We start from the raw sequence: 10,040 nt of genomic DNA on the forward strand, positions 1-10,040 counted from the left end.
GAAATATATCTAAAAGATGAATCAAAATCTCACAGCTTTGTGTTTCATGTAGTCAGCATCAGAGCAGTTTTGCAGGGGAGTAGAGAAAAACCCTTGTATTCCCAATTACTGTGCCTGGGTGTGAACGTTGGACAGTGAAGTAGGCTGATAGAAAAAATATATGTCATTTAAAATATGGTGTTGAAGGAGAGCCCTCCGGATACCCAGGAGTGCCAGAAAGATGAACAAGTGGGTCCTATAGCAAATTAAGCCTGAAACATCACTGAAGGCAAAAAGGACAAAACTGGAGCTGTCTACTTCGGGCACATCATGAGAAGGAGGGGTTCTTTGGAAAAGACAATAATGCTGGGAACGGTAGAAGGCAGCAGGAAAAGAGGAAGGCTGAAGATGAGATGGATTGAAGCCATGGGCGTGAATCTATAGGAGCTGAACAGGGCTGTTGGGGACAGGACATTACTCATTCATTGGGTCGCCAGGAGTTGGAGCAGAGTCAATGACACTGAACACACAAACACACTTTACAGAATGCAAAATCTTTAGCATTTGGTGTATGCCTTCTATTATGACCACTCTTTTGCCCTTTGCCTACGTAAAGGTGGTGTAGGACCCATCTGACTGCCATGGGGACAACAGCCACACACTAAAGATGGCTGAGTGGAAAAATAGATGGGGAGTGAGGCAATCACAACACCAGATTTATCTCTAGATTTTATGTTACATGAGAAGAATAAAACTCCTCTTTTGTTTAAGCTGCTGTTAGGTAGGGTTTTCCTTTATGTGCTGCTGAATTTACATCCTAACCAATATACATCCACGCCACCACTCCGGACGAAGCTGGGTTCCATTGACTTCCAGAGCAGTGCTTCTCAACTTCAATGTGCATGTAAGTCAGCTGGGAATGTTGTGAAACTCCAGATTCTGATTCAGAGACTTGGGATGGGGCCCAAGAGCCCGCCTGTCTACACTCCCAGGTGAGGCTGATTCTGTCGGTCTCTGCATCATCCTTTGAGTCCTAAGGTTCTAGAAGATATATAAAGTGAATGCAAATTTCATCCATGTGTTATTTTTTCCCCCTGGAAAGAGAGCCTGTTGTTTGCACTAGATTCTCAAAGGGGCTGTCAAACAAAAAGATTTAAAACAGATATTAGCCCTAGCTGGTTTTGCTCAGTGGGTAGAGCGTCAGCCTGCGGACTGAAGGGTCCCAGGTTCGATTCCGGCCAAGGGCATATGCCTGGGTTGTGGGCTCGATCCCCAGTAGGGGGCATGCAAGAGGCAGCCAATCAGTGATTCTCTCACATCATTGATGTTTCTATCTCTCTCTCCCTCTCCCTTCCTCTCTGAAATCAATAAAATATATATTTTAAAAAATTAAAAAGTAAAACAGATATTGTATGGGATTAATTGACAATAAAAGAAAAGGGCCAAGATGACCATCAGAGTTAATTCCCCATCCCTGAGGGCCCTGGGGGAAAAGAGCAGAGTATTCTCTTTACCTTCAGTTCTTACCCAGCTCCATTCCCCATCCTTCCTCGCGCTTCTCTGCTCTCTGAGAGGAGGACCCTTTGAACGCCGTCACCTGGACTTGCTGATTAGCTGGCCCTGGTTGTGTTTGGCCATTGGAGGCACCAGGAGGGATCAAAGTTCTGGAGAAAAGAGAGGTGAGGCTTTCCTCCCCCTGTCATCCTGTCATCCTGGGAGTCATAACTCTATGTCATGTCCCTCCACAAGGACAGCTTCTGCCCTCACTGGGCTCGGGCAGTGGCATTCTTCTCTAACGTCTTCAGCCCAAGGAGCAGCTCCCACTGTGGCTGGTCTCTGAGTGCCTCAGTATCCCTCGGAGGCAGCCCCTTCATATGTCTCCTCACCTAAACCTTCTGCAGTAGATTCGGTTCCTGCTGGACCCTGAATGATGTACACGGCAACTACCAGTGCCCACTTTGGACTTCTCTCTCTAGAACCCAAAACTGTTTGCCACCATCACACCTCTATGACCTAACGGCACCTTCTACAGATCCTCAGTGACATGAGGTAGGAAGTGAGGAGCAGCCCCCTCCTGCCACTGCTCAGGGTCTCTGTGAGCCCTACCCTCACCCTTCACCACAATCCTATCACTTGTAAGATTCAACCAACAAAAACAAAAAACCAGACTCTTTAGCAGAGAGTCAAGGTCCCTTTCCAGTCTCATGTGCAGCCTCGCTTCCATTGACTCTCTGCCTGGATTTACACTGACCCATCTGATGCTGCCTAAATGTATCTTGCTATTTCAAGCCTTGAAACCTTTTCAACTGCTATTTCTTCTTCCCAGAAGGGTCCTCTCACTCCTTAGTTACCCAGAAAATTCCTACTTGCACTTTAAAATTCTGTCAACTGTCTCTCCCAGGGACAGTTAGTGCAGCCATTCTGTCCATCCTCTGTGCTGTCAGAACCTTCTGTGCAGGCGTCCTTCTGCCATTGCTCAGGTGATTGCAATTTGTTTGTTTATAGGTCTGTCTTCTCCATTCGACTGAGCATGCTGAGGACATGAATGACAGCTTCTTCAGCTCCAGCTTCCGAGTGTCTGACACATGTCAGTGCCCTTTAAGTATGGGGGGAGGGAGAGGGGTAAAGAGAGATGGAGTATCCTTGGGAATGTTTACATCTATTTTATCAGCCTATCTTCTCCTGTGGAAACAAGAGTAGCAGCACCCACTTTCATTTTCAAAGAGCCTTTATGTTTATTTTAAATTTTGTGTGTGCCTTCGACGATAGGAAGGGCTAAGACCAATCCCAAAATAGTCATCTGAGCAGGACTGACTCTTAGGGCAACATGTTGCTTAGTGATGAAAGATACAACTTGAGGTATGATTAAATGCTCATAAGCAACCCATTTACATCATTCCCCTGGAAATTCATCAGATGACCTATGGTTTTTTGGTTGTTTCTGCAATAATTGTTTTTCTACCTCAGTGTAATATTTGTTCTTCTTGAGTCTCCTGACTTATGAAATATAAGCTGATGAAAAGAGGGGAAAATATGAGTGTCTTATGGAAACTCATTTAGTATTCACAATGGTGCCCTAAAAGATAGCCAGAGAGGATGAAATAGCTTCAATAATTGCCATCTTCTCTGTTTCCCTGCCAATAACCCAGCATCTTTATCCTCACTTTGCATACTTCCATATGTGCTGTGTCTTAATAAGTGAAATATAAAAACCCTAATATTCATCTGCCTCCTTCTGGATCCCTTTTGTTCCCCCCGCCCACCCCTGCTTCATCTCCCCTGCAAAATCCCCAACAACAATAAAGCAAAGTGTTGCTGCCGCTAAGGACACACCGAGTAACATTCACAGCTAAATCTGCATTACTTACAGGGAAAGCTTTTGTTCGTCTTTAGGAAGTGTGGTGAAGGGCCCCTACTGACTCAGACCCCACTGGCTTTTAATCATGTTGTCTTGTATCATTCTTCCTGTTGTGCACAGCAATGTAAGTGACATCTGTCTCAGAGCTAACTGTCAATATCTTCTTTAGAACCTTTATGTTAATCCTGCCGCCTTCACTGCTAGCTCATGGGCAAGTGTCGGATTCTGAGAACTGGCACTCCCTGGAACAGCCACTCTTACCAGGACTGTCAGCCTTTGTATGGACTTCAAACTGAACTCCAACTTTAGAGTCGTGACACTCAAGAGTGGTGTCTGTGGGTCTTGCAACACGCTTATGGCTTACTGTGATCTTGCAGGGACACTCATTTCCATTTTTCTCCTCCTGAGAGCAATTAAAAGAGGAAGGGGTGGCAGTTGCTTTCCCATTCTCAACCAGCCTCATCGAAGACCAATTCATTTCTAAGAGCATCTTGTCCGTCCCCAGGGAATTTTTCACTCTCAGCATTTAGAAATCATCTTACTTTGATGTTAACATTGCGTTAGAAGAGCAGGGTTTGCCTATCATGCTAAATACAGAAAGGAATGAATTCTGCCAAGGAATTTATTTGGACTCAAAATGAAAGAGAGGCCTGCCACCCAGATCTGGTGACAACAGCTCCTAGTTAGGAGCTATTGAAAGAGAGGAATGTGGGAGAGGATGGGCTTTTCTTCTCCCTGTGGTTGTTTCTCATATGGTCTCGTTATTTTGCAGTGTACTGGGTGTGGCCGCAGCTGCTCTCCCCCCGCCCCACCCCCACCCCCAGGGTCACTCCTCCCTTTCTCCCTCAACATAAGAGAGGTTCTAATTTGTGATGGGCTCCTGGTCACCCACGAAAAGAAGATGACATTTCTTATCCTCTCTTGTAGGTAAAGATGGACCTGTGAGTTAGTTCTGGCCAATGAGGTAGGAGTGCAATTGATGAAGGCAGTTTATAGACTACGCCCTTAAAAAGAAGGAGCATGCCCTTCCCTCTCTCTTCCCATTGGCTAGATGTGAGAGTAGGCCATCTCGGAAATGCTGGTGAAGGTAATATACTGTGAACGGTGGGAGGAGCCTGGGCCCCTGATTTATCTCTAATATTCTTCAGATGCCACAATCCTTGGGGTCCCTCTGTTAGAGGTCAAAGTGACTATTTCCCCAGCTTACCAGCAATGACCCTCTTTCTTTGCCGCCTCTCCTGCTAGTTTTTTTACTACTGATGAAAAAAATAAGACCTTATATCATAATTTTTCAATCCTTCCTTATATTTTACCTCTTGAGAACCTTACATTAGACTGAAATTCATTATCCCCTTCTTACAAATGAGGAAATTAAGACAAAGTGACTTACTCTCAGCATTGCTGTTACCATTCATTGGAGGGTACAGAAAAGATCCAAGAATCAAGATTCAATGATCCAAAAAAATGAGGGGGCCCCGGAAATGCAGTGGCTCCTCACGGTGGCATATGTCCTACGGGGCCTGCGGTTTGCAGGACATTTCTGGTATCTGTGACTGGCCACTTTCTCACTGACCACTGCTGAGGTTCCTCGAAATGGTCCCTGGAGCCCGCCAACACTTGAATCTGGCAAGTCTTCAAGGCTGTTGCCTTGGCATTGGCCTCCCTGCATTGGCACTCTTCTGCATCCTCGCTGTGGGCAGGGACAGGGCTCCATTCCAGGGGCCAGCATGGTCACCCTGATAAGCAGCTGGCAGCACCAGGCCTGCTCTGCTTCTGTGTGGAATGTCTACTCTGCTATGCAGAGCTTAACTGTAGTCACTCTCCCTGTTTCCCATGCCAGATCCCCTTGGATACCTTCCCTGAAATAAGGTGTCACTGAATCCTTAGCCCAAGAACTGGTTCCTTCAAAATGTCTTGATGGTTTGCCCTAGCCAGTGGTTAGAACATCAGCCTGTGGATTGAAAGGGCGCGGGTTCGATTCCCAGTCAAGAGCATGTACCTCGGTTACAGGCTCAATCCCCTGCCCAGGTTAGGGCATGTGTTATAGGCAACCAATCAATGGCTCTCCCTCCCTCTCTCTCCCCCTCTCTCCCTCTCTCTCCCTTCCTCTCTCTCACTCTCTCCCTCTCCCTCGCTCTCTCCCTCTTTTTCTCTCTTTCTCCCTCCCTCTCTCTCTCTCCCTCTCTCCCTCTCCCTTTCTCTCTCTCTTTCCCTCCCTCTTTTTCTCTCTCTCTCCTCCCTCCCTCCCTCCCATTCTCTCTAAAAATCAATGGGAAAACATCTTTGGGTGAGGATTTTTTAAAAAATGTCTTGATGGTCAAACAAGCAGAAGCCTGAACACCCTCGTAGGCCAAGAGGTGCTTGTGGTTAGGAGTTCACACCTGCAGATTTAACCAGTGATAAGCATCAAATGCTTTTCTGGCACTGAGGGACCTCCCATGTCACCTTTCTGCAATCTGGCCTCTTGTCCAGCCCTTTCTTCTCCATCAGGTGGTCAAATGGCTTTTGATGTTCCTGATGTGAAGAAAAAGTCTGGCAAAACATAGGGCTTTTTACGAACTTGTTGCAGGAGAAACATGTTACTTGTAATAGCACAAACTAATTCCATTTAAAGTGTTAGTAAATGCATATGTTAGTCCCTGAAAGCATTTGTAATATTTTTAAAATATCCAAACCCAAGAGTAATAACCACAATAACAAAAATTCGGGGCATGTGGTAACTCAGTGGGGGAAGTATGCTGGCTTAGCTGCAGGAGGGAAGATAGGAAAGGGGTGTGTGTGACTCACCCATTCAAAGCAGATTCGGATTCAGTGGGTCCTGGGTGTGGCCTGCAGTCTGTCTGGTTTCTGGAAAACTCCCTGGTGACGCCGGTGCTGTGTGTCCAGGGACCCTGGTTTGAGCAGCAAGCACAGCACTTTTATTACTTTCATGACATCACACTACTGGCAATAACCTATTTGTTGATTCACTTCTGCTCATAACAACAGCAGAAACACAGCTATAATTCTGACCCATGGCTAAGCTCAAATGACTTGTCACATTTTATACCTCCTCAGGAAGCTAAAGTAAGTAAAAAAATTGCTATTATTGGGGATTTCGGGAGAATCTTCTTAGTCGATTAGAATCTTCAGTGGTCCACAACTCCGATAGCTATTTGAGATGCTCCAGATTACTGAGTGTAATTATAGCCACCTCTCTAGGTAGTACCACATTTTAGAGTCTGAAGGGATGTGAAGGTCAGCAGTCTGCGTTGCCATCTTCCCATAAAGCAGACTGAGATGGAGATCAGTAAGCAGGATGTCCTTGGGATCCACACCTTTGATGGGGGGAAGCAGGACTGCGCAGCAGACACTGAGCTGTGTGAGGTGCTGACATGAGGAAGTCCTTAGTCACCAGGAGCCCTGAAGCAGGGATGGCACTTCAGAGTTGTCCCCGGTTGAACCAAGGAGCCAGGTCTGACAACCCTTGTGTTGATTGGTCACTGGATGCAGGATGACCCTGGAAAGAACATGACCTTGAGGAAGGCCGAGTTTTCTTCTGCAGAGAGGTGACAGTTGGGGCTGTCCAAAAGCTGTTGGGAAAAGAGTTTTATTCCTGAAGAGGGAATCTGAGTGGCCCATCACTCTGTCCACCAAAGGCTGCCCTCTGGAGGCTCCCACGGATCTCAAGGAAGGCTTCACCTGGTCTTCAGAGCGAGAAGTCTGTAGCTGATACCATAAATTGCCTTTTGAACAGCAAATGCCCACCCCTTTTCTTCCTTGTTTCCAAAACCTTGATTTTACTTACCATCAGGAGGGACAGGCTCTGGCCTGCCTTTCATGGTGGTCTCATTCTCCTTACCTGTGATGGGTGGACCTGGTAAAGGACACAATTCTGGCCAGTGAGACTTGAGGGGAAGTCTGATGTGGACTTCAGAAAAATCTTTCCTCTTAAGAATATGAGAGAATGTCCCTTCTGTCTCTGCCTCAGATCAATGTTGTTATGTCTACATATGATGGCTGGGGCTGCAGCATCCATCTTGCAACCAAGAAGGTAATGGTCTAAAGACAAAATACAGGGGGCAGACTATAAAGACAGAAAGAACCTGGATCTTTGATGGTGTCACTGAGCCACTGCATTATTCCACCCTGGAAACTGTCTCTTCTGGAGGTCTCATGGGAGCTAATAAATGTCCTTACCTTTTAACCACTGGAGTTTTGTTTTGTTTTTTAATTATATGCAATCGACACATCTTAAGTTCAATGCAAAATCAGTACTTATTAAATGAATAATTGAATGAATGAATGTCAACAGGCTCAACCACCTCATGTGAGGCAGAGTGTCACGGACTTTATCATTTTACAGTTTCATTTTGTTCTGTGTGATTTTGGAGCAAAGTGGTGCAAGGAAAGAGAGAGATGGAAAGAGTACTTGGGCTTAGGACAGAGGGAGGCTGGTTGTTTAGAGTAGGACCGGATTTTGAAAGTCTCTACAAAGGCACATGGAACAAATTTGTCCCAACTGCAGTCCAGCTGCTCTGGTGGGGGGCGGCGTGCTGATGGAGGATGTGCATCACACCCCGAGAAAGCAGAGCAGCGATCAAACCTCATCTGGTAATGCTGCTCACTTAATGTGAATTATATCTTAGAAAGAGCCCTACATTTGACAGTCGCTAAGCCACATGCCAGCTACTTTGTCTTTTATTCTATAATTAAACAGGATTCCTTTTCTTGGGTTTGGAGCTTGCAGGAACTCTGTCTTTTGACTAATTCGCCTTCATATCAATGGTGTGTCTTGATGTATTACAGCGATAGACTGCACCATGCGTGTAATCCATCATCGCAGTCAGCTGTTGCTGGGTTCCCAGCATAGAGAAACGGAGCCAGCTGTTGTTCTGACACATCGGAGCAATGCATCACACAAGCCCAGGATACCAGTGATCTATTCCTCCAAAATGGCACAGTCCCGGATAGAGATAGTCCTGGAGCACGTGGAGCATCGTGCTGGCTTGACAGAGACCTACGCGGGGCTGGGGAAGACTTTCTAACACTGAGTGGTTTGGAATAGATTGGTTTCCCAGACCCAGTCCAGCAGTTTTTATTAAGAGGGTGCAGAAGCCTTCCCATGTATTGCTGCTATTGATCCAGCTTGGGACATCAATTTCTTCGTGAGGTATTTCTGAAAAATCAAAGCCATCCTGACAGCATTTTACATATCTTAACCTATATTGTTGATTATCTAAATTGCCTTCACATAAATCTTTCACGTTGGCCAATGATCTAGGCCACTGGTCCAACATCAGGGCCTCCAGTTGGGTAGGTGTGAAGAATTGTTTAAATACCGACTGTTGAGAATTTGCTGAAATTGTCTGCTTCCAGTTTGCCTTATGTTCATCAAGTGAACACTTGCATTGGTTTTTGCGCCGCCCTGGTGCACAAGAGCACAAACAGTTACCTGAACCACTGCGGTGAACCACTTAGGAAAGCATAGTGACCCCTCATCCCCACTCTCCCATTGATCCAGCCTTCCCAGTACTGAGGTGTCAAAGCGGGGATTGACCCAGATGGAAAGATTTGAAAATGAGTTATAAAAACTCTAAACTCTCCGTTTTCTACTGCATTTACAGAGGCCAAGTGTTTATAAGCAGTTCCTCCGGCATCTGTAAGAAGTCTAGTGAAACTGTTTTCCTGGCTGTGACTGCAGTGGCACAAAATGGACCCTCCAGTACCTACACCACCCCATCTGCAATGTGAGACCCTGTAGTGAACTGAAAGAAGAGACTGCCCCGGAGGAGAGGAGGCAGCACAGGCAAGGAGTCTTTTCAGTAACATAACAATCTCATCTATTTTTTCCCTTTTTTTATTGTGGCAAAATACACATAAAATTTACCAACTTGACCATTTTTAAGTGTACAGTTCAGTGGTATTAAATACATTTGTAATGTTGTGCGACCATCACCACCATCCATCTCCATAACTCTTTTCATCTTGTAACAGTGAAATTCTACACCCATGAAACAATAACTTCCCATTTCCCCTTCCCTAGCCCTTGGAAATCATGATTCTACTCTCAATATCTATGATCCTGACTATTCCAAGTACGCCATATAAGTGGAATTACACCGTATTTGTCTTTTTTGTGGCTGACTTATCTCACTTAGCATAATGTCCTCAAGGTCCGTCCATGCATAGCATATGGCAGAATGTCCTTCCTATTTAAAGCTGAATAATATCCCATTGCTTATTTATATACCACATTTTGCTTATCCATTTTTCTGCCAATGGACATTTGGGTAGCTTCCCACGTCTTAGCTAATGTAAATAATGCTGCTGTGAATATGGGTGTGCAAAGATCTCTTTGAGAACCTGCCTTTAGTTCTTTTCAGTATATGCTCAGAGGTGGAATTGCTGGATCATATGGTAATTCTATTTTTAATTCTTTGAGGAACTGCCTTTCTGTTTCCTATAGTGGCTGTACCACTTTACATTCCCACCAACAGTACACAAGGGTTTCCATTTCTCCACATCCTCACCAAAACTTGTTATTTTGTTGTTGTTGTTTATAATAGCCATCCTAATGGGTGTGAGGTGGTATCTCATTGTAATTTTGATTTGCGTTTCCCTAATGAATACAATCTTATCCATTTAACAGCAAAATGTTAATTTTACATAAAGAGAAAAGCTAGCCAAATAGTACAGAAGAGTTCAATTTGGAAATCCTTCA

This window comes from Cnephaeus nilssonii (assembly GCF_951640355.1).
Source record: "Cnephaeus nilssonii genome assembly, chromosome: 10".
In the NCBI taxonomy this organism is placed as follows: domain Eukaryota; kingdom Metazoa; phylum Chordata; class Mammalia; order Chiroptera; family Vespertilionidae; genus Cnephaeus; species Cnephaeus nilssonii.